The sequence below is a fragment of the Poecilia latipinna genome, unplaced genomic scaffold (assembly GCF_001443285.1).
Source record: "Poecilia latipinna isolate Pla-1442-1.1 unplaced genomic scaffold, P_latipinna-1.0 Scaffold499, whole genome shotgun sequence".
Lineage (NCBI taxonomy): Eukaryota > Metazoa > Chordata > Actinopteri > Cyprinodontiformes > Poeciliidae > Poecilia > Poecilia latipinna.
This window is the reverse complement of record NW_015113115.1, coordinates 207,602-220,447: the sequence shown is the minus strand read 5'-3', so window position 1 is coordinate 220,447 and position 12,846 is coordinate 207,602. Positions and strand designations below refer to the sequence as shown.

The 12,846-nt window shown below is 37.4% G+C and overlaps 1 protein-coding gene across 2 annotated transcripts in view; it reads left to right on the top strand.

The window, feature by feature from the left end:
- Window positions 1–5,324: 5,324 nt before the first annotated feature.
- The window catches only part of peak1 (pseudopodium-enriched atypical kinase 1), a 100,690-nt gene continuing 93,168 nt past the window's right edge, over window positions 5,325–12,846 (top strand). For both annotated transcript variants that reach the window (XM_015040186.1, XM_015040184.1), the window contains exon 1: window positions 5,325–5,548. The gene's annotated coding sequence lies outside the window, so the exon portion shown is untranslated. The remainder of the gene's footprint in view (window positions 5,549–12,846) is intronic.

Sequence of the window (12,846 nt, the reverse complement as noted above, 5' to 3'; positions counted from 1 at the left end):
CCGACTTCATCCATATTTTATCTCTTGCTCAAAAGTTAAGTTCCTCTTCCTGGGAATGTCATCCAGCTCCTTTTATGAGATCCCTGATGAGATATGCAGCCTAATCCAACCATGGCCAATCTTCTTAGAGCCGAGGAAATCTTTTGCAAAGTTCATGCCTGCTTAATGTCATCCCTGGAGGAGCAATGGCTGGAAAAAAAAAATGCATGCTGGATGAAAAATTTGGGAAGTGAACAGTGTCAGCCCGTTAAAGTTGTTTACCTTTCGGTTTATGGTGTCATCATGCAGATGTGCGCCGCTCGCTTGCTGTGTGCAGTGGGTCTCAGAGCTCGTTTGTATAATGAGCTTAACTGGAGCGCTTTTATTATCATTATTGTTATTATTTGGTTTTGCTTTGATGTTGCCCAAAAGCTGTGAAAACACCATGGAAAAAAAACAAACCATAATGAATGCTGATGTTCCAGGGCTTCTGCTTTGTGGGTTAGTTATCCTCTCTTTTCCAGGTGATGATGAGGAAAATGTGTTTTTAGTGAACAGCTGGAGAAGAGAAACAGCTTTTCTGCCTTTTCACTGTGTATCAGCAGCAGTTTTTAATACGGGCCATATGGCTCACAGCTCAGGGCGCTGTGTGTCAGGGGGTGTCAGAAGACATTTGAAAAAAAATTAACAAAAAGAAAAAAGGTCATGTTACTATTGCTTATTGTTGTTTCCATTCAACAGGTAGTGTGTGTCCCTGTTGCTTAGCATTGTTGGAGAACTAGCTCAAAATCTAAATGGCCTAGACCAAGGCTCTGCACTGCAGCTCTTTAAATTTGACCTAAAATGTAAGACAATAAAGAAACGTAAAGGTAAAAGAAAAAAAATTGCTAGTTCCTGCATTTTTTGTAATATTTAAGTTGTATTTGCATAGAATTTCCACGAATACGAGAAATTTGTTTATTGTTTCTTCAGAAATTAGATGTAAACAAAATCACGTAAGTTTTGTGACTTTACATTATTTCTGAAGGATCGAGACAAAAATGGCATAAAGATCACTAACCTCTGACTTAAGCTAACGAGACAACTCAAAAAAAGAATAGAAAATCTGTATTCTGTGTGGAAAAAAATTTTAAAAAAGAGCATCTCAATGCATTTTTTTATTTTTTCATCATTTTGTATTTACTGCCAAGCAGATTATTTCATGCTGATTACAGATTCTTTAAAACCATTTGGATTTGGAAAACAAAATGGAGAGCACTTTTCTTAACATTTTGTATATAATAGACAAAAACTAAATGATTGTGATACATTTACACATGACTTAGGATTTATATTACACAGCCTAATCCCTAAAGTAAACAGCTAAAAATAATAAAAGAATAGAAAACTAATAAACAGGAAAAACAAAAGAACTCAGCACTAAGCGTCATTTTCTTAATATCTCAGAAACACTGTGACTTTTGACCATATATTTCTTCAACATTTACTCCCTTTCCTCTAACAATACAAGAGAACTTCTCTAATAGAATTTTTTGTGTGTCTGTGTGTTGCCTCATTGTTGTGAAGTCCATAATTACGCATTCTTTACGGTAGGGTTGATGCAATGCCCCCTCTTGCCCTCCCTTTTTTTTTTTTTTTTTCTTCTGGCCTCTGAAATAAACACCATCCCCTTCAGTCTTTTGTCTGAACAAAGAGACACTCAGAAGAACACAAACACCTTCTGCAGCTCCTACGCGGGGGGCTCGTCCGGGTTGTTGGCCGCCATGTCCTGGCCCGTGGAGCACAGCGGGGTTGACGTGAGGACAGAGGAGCCAGCTCCAGCAGAGAGCCACACAGATCCTGGACCAGTGGAGGGACGGAGGGAGGGAGTGACTCAGAGGAGAGAGGATGAGTCAGTGCGTCATGTGCTGAACAGGCAGGCGGAGGTATCAGTGTCCTGAATGGTTTCTCTTCCCGCGGTGTCACGGGCCGCTGTGGTCAAACTGAGCCACCTTTTGTCAGGGAGTCGGGCTCTAATCCACTGTGCACATTTGTGGGAATCCTTTACCGTTCGCAACGGATAACAGACGCGAATGAGCGTTTCAAAGTTTCACTGGGGATGGTCTGGTCCTGAATATAAATTTGGGTGAAAACACTAGTAACTTCTTTGCAGCAGTTTCTCTCATTACAATGTGTTTTGTTGGGATTTTATGTGATTGACCAACACAAATTAGCATGTAATTGTGAAAACAGAAACAAAGGACGTGTTTATATTTAGTGCCCTCACCCCATAGTCAACACTTTATATGGACCCTTTATGGTGTAATTACAGCTCTTTTTCTATTTTGGTATGTCTACAATGTTGTTTTTTGCAAAGGTTTTTGTCAGCCTGAAACATTTCCATTAACTCTGACCAGCCGGCTGTCTCACCTTGACGAAGCGTCCTGCTGCATGATGCTGCCACCACCACCACCATGTTGCTTCTCCTGGATCAAGCTTCTGGAGAACAACTGATCACACTGTTTCGTTTAGTTTTTTGTCAGGGTCTAGTCAAATCAAGTTTATTTGTACACCAACGGGGCAGTTCAAAGTGCTTTTAGGTCATAAAAACATAACGGTAACCAATTATGAAACAAGTAGTTGTCTGTCAAATGTAACCTAAATCATTGAGCAAATATACATCAAATATTTTGATCAGTGTTCCAGTTTATTAATCAAAGACAACTAAAATAAAAACTGGGTTTTTAGCCTTGATTTGAAGTCTAGAACTAACAAAGTGGACCACACTTTACAGATTTTTATCATCACTTCCGGTCCACTTAACAATTATGCACTTTTTTGTGTAAGTCTATGATAAAAAAAAAATCTGTATAACATACAGATTTTACATGGCTGTAACATGTCAAAATGTGAACAGGTTTAAGGGGTAAGAACCGTTTTGCAAGGTGGTTTTATTTAAGCACACTCATCTGTTTGTTTTCAGCTGAGGAATAACTGAAATGATCTTCGCCTGGTGAGAAAAAAAGGGAAACAATAGTCATCTTCCTTCATTATTTCACTCCTCCACACTTGGAAAATCCTTGGTTTCGACGCTCGGCAGTGAGGAGGGGGATAACAATGCCTGGAATGTAGGGGGAAAAAAAGAAAGAACTTGAGTCATTCCCACGGGTCGACGTCTGGTTCAGCTCCTCCTCCTCATCTCAGGTTGTGAAGGTTTCAGGTTCCTCTCACACTGGATTCTGTCTTTCTTGGAAGGTGACTTGAGAAGTCATCACACATGACAACTTTTGATTTTTAGGGAAAATCTCCATCGGCAAAGGTTGCAGATCTCACCACAAACTGCTGTCAACTTTTTGTGAACGATCACATTTTAAAGGATGACTCTTTCATCTACTTGTAATACTTAAAAAAAAAAAAAAGTCTTGGAAAGAATAGCTCTTTTTTCTAATTAATTCAGATCACGGCATTTCCCCACAGAGCCCTGGGGCGGCTGAAGGAAGTGATTTCCTTTTTCCAGTGGTCATTTATCCCTCACCGAATGCATTATGTCAGTCGGGCTGCACTCGACGCTTTTTAATAAGCATCACAGACTCACTCTCACTGTGGCTTTGTGCTGTGCATATGTTTACTCCCTGCTGATTCACTGTGTTTCCTCCCCACCCCTACCAAACAAACAAGGATTTGAATAAATTAGACTGACTGACATAAAGTTTCTACTTTGAAGTGAGCCTCCGTAACTTCCTGTGAACAAATGCAGCCGTAGGAAATGGATGTGTGTAAATGCCACAACGAGTTACAGAGTAATATTCCAAAACAGAAAAGCAACTGCAATAATTCCTCGTCCGAGGGTTTGCTGACTGTAGTTGCTCTAATTCTAAACGAGCCAAGTCAGATTGACTTAAGGTTTAAGCTACTAATGCCTGAACTGCTCTGTGTTTATTCACCATGCTTGTGGGGTTCCCCAGGGTATGATCTTAAGTCCAACATTGTTTCTTTTGTACATAAACACAGTAGCTCTCAGGAGTACACCTGTTAAGATGGGAGGTACTTCGTGTTGTAAAATTCTATATTTCTAAGTCATTTAAAAAGTTTTTTACAGATATAATGTGACACATACCCTGTTCAAAATAAGTAAATATATTAAATTATAAAATATTAGAGAAAAAGATCTTTTTCATTCAGGTTCAGCATTCGATTTGTCTTACTTCACACCTACCATCATTTATAGTGAATCTGACAAACGTTAAAAAATATTTGGCTGTGTTAGTAGGATTTTTATTTATTTATTTTTGGTATTTATTCATTTGGCATTTCCTCGCATATAATCTTTTAGGGCAGATGTGTCAAACTCAAGGGCCAAATCTGGCCCACAATGGCTTTTTATGTGGCGCTTTAGATTCTATACTAAACACTGAGTTTGCTTAAATATGTTATCAATCAAATCAGTGTAGTTTTTATCTGTTTACTGGCAAATTATATCAGACTGTCCCTCCAGTTTTTTGAGAATTCTCCTGGAAATTCACACAAAATCAGCAAATTGTGCTAATAACTGGGAGCTTATTGCAGATTTTTCCTCTAAAATTGTCAGAAACTTTCTTACTTGTACTAAACAGCTGCCTCAGCTTTAACTGATGTCAGATTATAGTCCATGATCTATACAGCAAGTAATAAACAGTGGCACTTACCATTGTAAATAAGCGCAAATATTTCCAAATTAGTTCCACAAATAGTTTGATTTTTATTGCAAGAAATCACAAAAAGAATCACAAAATCTTGGAGGGACTGAGAAGGTGTTTAATAATATTATTTAACTTTAAGAATTCATTGATATTTTTAACAGTTTGTGAACAGGTTTTATCAACACATTTCGGCACAACCGGCGCTTTAAGAGCGTCCATGATCTTGATTTGGCCCAAAACGAAAATGAGTTTGACACCCCTGTTTTAGGGTAATGAATTAAGGTATGTTAGTACAGGTAATAGATAGAAAATACATTTTATTTTTGCCTTGAAATGTACAAAACAAAAGGTGATAGCTTCTAAGTGTATCACCAATATGTAATTTTCAAGGAAAGGGTGAAATCACTTTTTATGTGTCCTCCTGTCCCGTTTTACCTGTTATCTACTCAGCTTGCGCCCTGGAGGAATGACATTGTTGACCATAACAAAAAAACCGCTACGTGCGGCAGGTTAACAGGCATAAAGCTTGTTAAAAATAACTGAGTGAAATCAAAAGCAATGCTCACACTATGCACAATGTGAGGTTTGTCTCACACAATTTGGATTTTGAAGCCAGTTCGGCGTCACTTTGAAACTGCGCGTGCACGCCTCCTTCTGGCTGGCCCAATCTCTCCGCTGCGCGCGCTCCCGCATCACCTCGGTGGAAGAAAAAAAGAAACTGCTGCGGCTGTTGCAGGAGCCACGCAGAGCGAAACCACAGACTCCAGTTGGAGTTCAGCTACTCACTCCCGGGTTTTTTAGGGGTGTTTTTCTGCGGGGACGTCAGTTCAGTCGAGAAAAAGGCTTGTCAGGACCCGGATTTATTATGACCAAGTAGTGGGAGCGGTGGCGGCGAGGAGGCGCGAGGCGAGGTAAGGAAAAGTTAGCCCGGGCTTCCTTTTCTCTCTCATTGAAAGTGTCTCAGTCACAAAGTCTGGGCATTTTTTTCTTACGGATACAAGTTCCAGTTCGTATAGCTGAGGGTGAGTCGTGTGTTCCTGAGTGACTCTGCGTTTAAAACGCTAGCTGCTCGGGGTTTCCAACCTTCAGGGATGCGAGAAGTTTTCAACCAGTCGAGTTTTTACCCGACTGTAACGTTAGCTGCTGCTGCTGCTGCTGTCAGGAGTTCAGTAAGTAAGGCTTAAATACTGAGGGGCTCGGTTCGAGTACACCAGGTAAGGTAAAGAGCTAGCACCAAACTCTTGACCGGTCTCTGTTTACTAAATGGGCTGGACAACGCTTGAGTTAGTTTTGCCCAAGCTGGGGTCTTTAACGGGGAGTGGTACATGGTTGCGTTTCAGAGCTGCAGCATGTCAGCAGCGCTCTCCACACTGTAGTTACGGACAGGGAGCCATCAGAACTGACACCTGCCAGGTTAGTATTTGTTTAATGTTGTCATACTCGCATTATTTTCATCCCGTGTTTATTCGCTATTGTCAGATTTTATGCTACTTCTTTAATTTATCTGAGCTCAGCCAGGAGTAATAATGTTTGAGTTGGACTTATCTGACTGATACCAATTACCTTTGGAGTATAAACCTGCCGATTCTAATATTGGGTAATCCTGTTTAGTTATATTTTTAAAACTATTTCCTTTAAGGACAAGCCACTTTATCTGTATTTGAGATGAAATGATAATGGCTTTAATGGTTATCTTTTAGGCTGCATGAAATCAGAAAAATATTTAACTGCAACTACTTTACCTCAGTTTTCCTGACGCATGTCAATGGTAAAACATCGAGTTTTAACTTCACCATCTTAGCCGCTAAAGATATACATCAGGTGAAGGAGGTTGAGGGGAATTAATAGTGTGTCAACCTGCCAGAAAATGTCATGGCTATGTAATATGTGATTATCTGACACTTTATATATAAAGACTCCTTTCCAATTGCAATATTGCCTACACTGATACTGCAATGGCGATTGAGATTTGATATATTGGAGGGTTTCCACCAGTGTATTATAAGCCTGGCGGGCCACCAGGCTAAGCAGTGCTTATTTATTTAAGTCTTTTAAAAAAAATTTGCATGTTTTTTAAGACTTTGTAATTGGTGTTCAGGTATTGATCCTCTAATCTTTCAATAACGCATAATTATCATCATGGCAGTGGCTGATTTTCAGAAGTAGACAGGATTGGTATTCCCATTTCATTAGCATTGTAGCTAAAGATCTGCTTATGCTAAGGGCGGGACGTCCTTCAAACCTTTACAATAATAGTAGTTAGGCTTCTCCGGTTAAAAGCAACAGATTGTTGTACCCATAACAATCAGGTCCCTAAATCTGAGAGTTATAATTATTTGTTTTATATTTCTGATTCAGTGCTTGTATGCTCCGTCTGTTTTTTAATATTGTCAATCCACTTCTATGTTGTTCTGTATGTTTGAAAATGCCTGGCTGCAAAACAGATTTCCCCTTTGGGGACTATAACGGAACTGAACTGAACGGAGACTGCTACTACTACTCTTTGTGTATTTTGAAACGTGTTCTGATAAAACGAAGATAATACTGATAACCATCATGAATTTGCACACAATAGTCTTGACACAAAACATTTATTTCGTCACTTGCCTAACTACTTAAAACCCATGATGCTTGACTGTGACTTCCAGATCAATTTTCTAACCTGCAAGCCAAAAAGTCTCTCTCACAGAGCAAACACAGATTGAAATGTTGGAAACTATCAACTTTATCACCTTAAAAGATTGCAAGCATGTCTTGACATTGACTACTGGCATGTTTTGCTGCTTTGTCAACTCCATTGCTGTGGATGGAGAATCAAGTTAAACATAATTCAATTCAGTATTGATCGGGTATTTTCAGTGCTTTTGTTGAAATCCCATTAGCTGTGGTAAGTGGTCATCATCGGACGAGAACATGTTCAGGGATGGAAAGACTGTCTTGTCATGCAAAACCAAGTTTCCTGTTATTCTTTAAACCTGAAGTCATACCCTCAATGCGTGGCAAGGATTTTTCTCTGTGGACTTTTTGATAGATCAGTGGAAGGGGCTAACAACATACAGAGTTTTCACCACATTCATCCTTATTTCTCCTCCATCTTTAACTGATGTAATAATTCACCAATCATGGAAATAATCCTGTTTCACTTTGTGTGGGAAATCATCATTATTTGGCTTTGTGACGATTGAAGTAGAGGAAAATGAAGAAATTTAGCTAAGCTGCAAATCAGTTCTCATCCAAAAAATGGAAGCAAGGTGTTCTTCAGTAATTATTTTCCAAGAAGTTTCAGACATAATCAATCCTACAACGGCAAGAATAAGGTGAACACATTAATAATAATAAAAAAAAGTTGCTTGAAGTTTTAAATAATATCCATCACACATTAATACTGTGTGATGGATACCCTTTCAACCTGGGCATCCATCATAGGTTGATAGGAACACGTCTAATGAAAAAAGAGAAACTACCCCTGACTGAAGTCGAAGTGTCCTCTGTGTTTTTATACACTTCAGTGTGACCTATACAGTGTGCAATAATGGCAAGAAATGATGTCGATGAAGCACTGATTTGCTCTGGGCAACTGCAGAGAGCCTGTTCATATGTCTCTAAATATAATTTTGAATAAGCTCAAAAATGCATCAAGGTACATCCTGGTAGTTTCTGCATTTACATGCTGAAAATGGTGCCATATAAAAAAAAGAAAAATCACCAATGTCCCTAATCACCAATCAGTCGATTAAAGGAAATTTCCAATTTCTGAACTGTACATTTGCAGATCCCTACTAAATAGAAACCGAGACCAAGGTAATAAAGAAGGCTCTTCCATTTCATTATTCTACGTTTACCTAAAAAGAAGAAGATAGAGGATGAATGCTTTTTCAAATTAATGGCAGAAACTTTAGCAAAATTGAAGCTGTAAAAATTAATATTCAAATGAAATGGCAAACCTTTTGATGGAGCCAGCATGTCTTTCTCTCTGATAACCGTGAAGTTCCAGCTTTTGTTGCTTGTTTTTTTTATTTTAAAGTATTCTGGCTAAAGTAAAATGTTCATTAGTCCTAAGCGTCACAAGTACAGGTCAGTGAAAGTTTAAGTACATCAGCGCCCCGAGCCTCGGCTCATTCAAAGCACCCTGTGTGCCACTGATAAACGAGCTCTCCTTTTGTTTGTTTGTGTTGGCCTGTAGTGTTCAGTTCTTGTTTTTACTTACTGGCAAGTGGCCAGAGACAGTACCTATTAAGTCTCTGTCAACATTACTGTTTCACCTACGCTCGGAAAAAGGCTTTAGTAGGGTTTGCAGCAAATCCGGGTTTGCCTCCTGGTAATTGTCCTATGAATGCTCGTCCCGGGAGCCTTGTGGGCCAAATATTTGTTGGAGGGTTTCCTACATCTCTGAGTGGGGAACATACCTTTCATTCTTGTGGTGAGCAACAGGAAGATTGTGTTTTGTGGTGGTCTCGGTGTTTGTTGTAAACAGAGCAGTTATGGCCTTTTTTTAGGTGCCTTGCTTTGTTTTTTATCTTTTACCATGAAGTTCAACAGGTGGAGATTGTCTGGTGAAACAGAACTTTTCAGGACATTTTGCATTTCCTGAATTTGTAATTCACCTTTCCAGGTTGTCTGCAGATCCTAGAAAAGCCTTAGAAAGTCTTAAATTCATGGATCTAAAATTAAGGCCTTAAAATATCTTAAAAAACACAGCAAAAAGTATTTTGGTCTTAAATATGTTAATCACAGGTCTTAAATTTAGTCTTGGCAGGACTACTTAATCGTATATTATATGTAATCTTTTTCTCGCCAGACATTTCCATCAGGCAAATGTTTGAGTCACATGCAGAGACATCTTTGTGACTCATACCCTTGCCAAGCTAGCTATGTTATTTAACCTTGACAAATGCAAAAAAAAAAAAAAAAAGCTAGCTAGCATAAGTAAGTGGGCAAGTGCAAATGTATTGCCAGCTGGCTGGACGAAGTTCGTACATTTCTTTGGAGAAATGTCTAAAAAAGGTCTCTTTTTTTATTCAGAACTTTGATCTAAAAAAAAGCAAAGGTCTTAAAAAGTCTTAAATTTCAGTTGGTAAAACCTGCAGAAACTGTGCATTCAGTTGGGCGCTCCAAAGCCTATCACTTAAGGTTTAGGTTTCCTTGTGGCACTGATATTGACTGAGATGGAGTAGAAGAACATTGAAATGTTCAACATTTGGTCCTTGAAGACGTGAAAAGAAAATCATCAACCAGTTAGCTCAACAATACTAAGAGTAAAGCCTTTCATATAAGAGAAAACTTTTGCCAGTTGTCAGCAAAACAAATTCCAATCCTTTTAATTTTTAATTACTTGACAAAACACTGATGATGTGACAACTAAATGGTGCACCCAAAAGTCTAATTTGAATGGTCTGATTCCATATTTTTTGTAATATATTTCGGTTAAGAGCACACTAATTGGCTTGAATCAGTCACTTATGAATAACATTTCAAATAAGAGACCTCTTCTCTGACTTCTTTACTAAAAATGTACAAAACATTCTTTTCTAATTCTCTGATTACTGTATCTTGAGCTAACGAGCTGCACAGCATGTACAAACTGCATTATTTATCTAAAGTGGTATGAAAGCACCGAATTCGCACAGTTGTTATTGTTTATTTTCTTAATTCATTCCAGTTTCAGAGTCTATTTAATTGCATCTCAGCATGAAGTTCAGGGTCTTTTTGTGTAATAGTGGATTAATTTGATGTGTGACCGGCTGCAGAGGTTTTCCTATATGGTGTGAAATTCAGTTAGATTTCCCTTTATTTAGTTTTGTTTATTGAAATAGTTTTTATAAGTAAAAGAATAACCCGAAAGCACTTTAGTGTGTTGCTTTTCCTTATCGAAATATGGTCACTAAAATAAATCACTTCTTTGGACAAAATGTCTTATGCAAAGGAAGGTGATTTTTTTATTATTATAATTATTTGCCTATAATGAGAATCTAACAGTGGTGGGATTATTGTGCAAAACAGGAGAAAAAAATAACATTTATCACTGTTGCAGATACAGGAGCCTTCCCGACCTGTTTAAGTTGTTCTAAGATATAATGTTAGTAATGTTATCATGTAGCATTAGCACAGCTAGCATGTGGCATCCTTCAGCATTTCTTTACTTCTGGAAGATTGGCTGGAAGAAATGCAACAAGTTAGGCAAATGTTAATGAGTATATATATTATCGATTTTTGATGTAAATTAGTATCTTTAAATAATTTATTTTTCTAACATCTATCATATCAAGATATCTATTATTTAGAAAACCCTAGAGCACACAGATGCATTCACTGCATGAGTTTCATATTTCTGCAAACAGTTTGTTGTCCTAGATGTGTAGATTTTACCGTCTTTTTTATGAGTGAATAATTTTCTCAGCACCCAGTGTTTCAAAGCAACAATCATGGGGCTGTGATTTGCAAAATGCATGAAAATGATCAAATAATTCTGTATGTCAGTTATTTGTTGGGCCATTATCGGCTTGCATTACATTAGTAATAGCAGTCTGTTTATCTTTTTCATCTGACGTCATTCTGCTTTAATGCAAGAAGTATAAAAAAAGCAGTGGCTGATATTAGACTTAAGAGCACGAGCTACACTGCACACTCTTCAGTAGAAAAGTGATCCCTCTCTCACAGCAGCATCCCAAACAAATTTTCTGTAAAATGTCAGATACCCAGCCTCAATCTGACATTCACTTTACCATGCAGACTAAACATGTGGGCTACAGTGGTTTCTTTTTTTTAAGTCAATTCCATGTTTATTCTTGACATTTCTATAATTTATTACTGTAATCCTGAGCGCCACATTTAGTTACTTTTTAATATCAACATTTGAAAGATATTACATAATTTCTCTTGATCTTGGTGATCATAGTTATTTTGTTGTATATTCCAATGGTAATAGGAGTGTATTTATTTATTTTTTAAGATTTGTTTTTGGTTCTAGTGGCCTTTATTTGATAGTTAATTGACAGGAAAGTGGGCAATGAGAAAAGGGGGAAGACATGCAGCAAAGGTCGCCAAAGTCGGGAATCGAACCTGCGATGGCTGCATCAAGAACTAAGTCCTCCATATGTAGGTTGTGCTTAACCCCTGCACCACCACAGCACACCCAATAGGAGTGTATTTAAAGAAAATCTAAGTTAAACAGGGGATTTATTTTATATAGCCCATGTTTAACCTAGTGTATAGCATTAAATGTGACCCACACTGTAAAAAAGAATACCACAAATCTACTCAATAAAATTAAGGTAACACATTACAACTGTATTTGGATTAGAGCTAAATTTAAGTAATATAGACAAGTTACATTTAGGAATTTAATCTAAGTATATTCAAATAGAAAATCTAAATTAGTAAATAATTTAAACAAGAAATTAAGTTTGGAGGGGGTTGGGGGAGTAAAATCCTTTATATAAATTAATCATAAAAAATAATTTAATTGAATTTAATTCAGTGTTATGGGACTTGATGTCCTCCAACTGCAACAAAGGCACACTTTCACAGGAAGAGTTTTCCACTTAAAAACTACATAAATATATTAACTTAAATTCAAGTGCAATAAAACTAAATTATTTTCTTTTTTTTAACTAGAACCAGTAGATTTTGTTGTTTAGGAATATCAGTCTTGACTTTAAAACTGAATTAGACCATTTTAAATCAGATTTAAATGAACAACTGCCACAAAGTTAAAAAAGTAATTACATTAATTATATTTTACTTAATGTATTAGTTAAAATCTGCTTGACCACAGGCTCATTTGTTTACAGTGCAGCACCTAAAGTCAGATTAAGATTACATTAGGAATCTCTAGTGGGATTAAAATAATTTTAATATGTGTTGACGTTTTAAAATACAAAAAGCACTTCACTGAAAGAACAGATTGGTGGAAGCTCCATGATGTGGGGATACTTTTCTTCAGACAGAATAAAATGTTTTGTAGTTGGATAAAGTCGTAATCACTAGTTCAACAGTTCAACAGAGATTTAAAGGATACAGCCAAATTAATTATCTAATACCAGAAAAATGTAAGTTTTGGAACAGCCTAGTCAAATCCATCTGTGTTAAAGCTGTTTTGGTTTGTTGACAGACTAAATGCTGGAACTGAACTAAAAAGCGTTTCAACAAAGTATTTGCTTAAGGGGATCCAATCCTGTACAATCTGGTTGTTGCAGCTTGTTTAATTTCT